Source organism: Bidens hawaiensis, unplaced genomic scaffold, assembly GCF_021521415.1.
Source record: "Bidens hawaiensis isolate Kalapana, Puna unplaced genomic scaffold, B.hawaiensis_p1.1 tig00014982_1, whole genome shotgun sequence".
Taxonomy (NCBI): domain Eukaryota; kingdom Viridiplantae; phylum Streptophyta; class Magnoliopsida; order Asterales; family Asteraceae; genus Bidens; species Bidens hawaiensis.
The window spans coordinates 399,944-402,112 of record NW_027492331.1 but is presented as its reverse complement, the minus strand read 5'-3'; positions in this window follow the sequence as shown (position 1 = coordinate 402,112).

Here is a 2,169-nt window from a genome sequence, read left to right as displayed (position 1 = left end):
GAGATACACGAAGGAATCTGTGGAATACATGCTGGCCCGCGCATGGTGGTTGCCAAGGCAATGAGCGCAGGTTACTATTGGCCAGGCATGTACTTGGACGCTTTAAAAGAGATCCAAAAGTGCAAAGCGTGTCAGAGCTATGCGCCAAACACCATGCGGCCAAAGAACAACCTGATTCCGGTGACCTCCGCATGGCCTTTCCACAAATTGGCAATCGATATTGTGGGCCCCCTACTGCAAGCGCAAGGGCGAGTAAAATTTTTGGTAGTGGCAGTAGACTATTTTACAAAATGGGTTGAAGCCAAGCCACTAGCAAAAATCACAGCCGAAGCGATGAAGCAGTTTATCTGGAGCCACATCATATGCCGTTTTGGCTTGCCCATGGAAATTGTGAGCGATAATGGCAAACAATTCACTGACAAGAAGATATCAAGCTGGCTCAAGGAATTGCACATCAACCAAATCTTCACTTCGGTATACCACCCTCAGGGGAATGGCCAAGTGGAGCGCGCGAATCAAAGCTTGTTAAATGGGCTGAAGAAAAGGTTAGAGGGAGAATCCCATTCTTGGGTTGACGAGCTACCTAATGTCCTGTGGGCGCACAGGACATTAAGCAAAACCAGCAATGGCGAATCCCCGTTCAGCCTAACCTATGGAACGGAGGCAATGATCCCAGCAGAAATTGGATGCCCATCCCATAGAGTGCTCATGATGAGCAAGATTGATAACGAGCGAGAAAGAAGGTTGGATCTTAACTTACTTGAAGGGCGCAGAGAGGCGGCTATCATCAGTGAAGCCAAATACAAGAAAAAACTGGAAAAATATTACAACCAGCGTGTGAAAGAATGCCACTTTAAGAAAAATGATTTTGTCCTTCGAAACAATGAAGCTAGCCGCGCGATACCCCCGGGAAAAATGTCCCCCAATTGGGAGGGACCTTATCAAGTCTCGGAAGAATTGGGAAAAGGCGCATACGCTTTAAAAGATTTGAATGGAAAGAAGATCCCACGCGCATGGAACGCGGCACAGCTTAGAAAATGTTTCATGTAAAAAATGTCAAGTTTGTAATCAAGGCTTTTTAAGCCATTATGAATAATGATACGCGCTATCTTCTCTTAATGTGGATTCTATTACCTTTTGCATACATGTTTCACACTTCCCTTTATTAATTTTGAGCAATATGACAACATTGTATTGACTTCAAAACGAAATAAAAACGAAGTAAAACATACATGCGCGAGCTTCAAGCTCAAACGCGTTAACGAGTCTTAACTCTAAAACGTCAGGGCCTTAGCCCAATTCTATTACCTTTTGCATACATGTTTCACACTTCCCTTTATTAATTTTGAGCAATATGATAACATTGTATTGACATCAAAACAAAATAAAACGAAGTAAAACATACATGCGCGAGCTTCAAGCTCAAAAACGCGTTAACGAGTCTTAACTCTAAAACGTCAGGGCCTTAGCCCAATAATATGAGCCTTAGCTCAGGGCCTTAGCCCAATAATGTGAGCCTTAGCTCAAATCACTCACAACATCCATCTTACATGCTGCGCAGCCTGACCATAAAACACCTAAACACAACTAAGGCAAAGCAAATGCCAAAACATAGTTGTTAAGGTCTCAGGTTGGGGTCGCGCATGAAATTGTAGTGGATATCTGAGTAACACATTGACACGTAAAGGCTAAAAAAACTCAGAATTCCATGCGCGATAACGTCGCGCAAAAGAGGAATAATGAAAATGCCAAGGCACGTGTCAACATAATCAAGATATGGCAAAATCACTTACAATATGACAAGGATTAAGAATAATAATTTCCTTACAACCTTGTTCTTATTTCAACGTGCAAGCATATCTTATTTTCAACAAGCAAACATGCGATATAAAAAGATGAACAGGGAATGCGCAAGATGCAAAGAAGGGAAAAACAAAATTTCATTCCAAAGCATTGAAATTTACAAGTTTACAAGATGATGAGATACAAACTACAAATAAAAATAAAAAACATGAAGGGCTTCTCAAGTCTCCACGTCGACGTCAGCCTCTTCATAATCCTCATCACCGCCCTCAGCATCTGGCGCAGCCTGCTCCTCGTCATCTCCAAACTGACCATAGTCAAGTTGTTCATCCTGAATGGAGTCTTCTAGCACAACAGTGTCAGGAG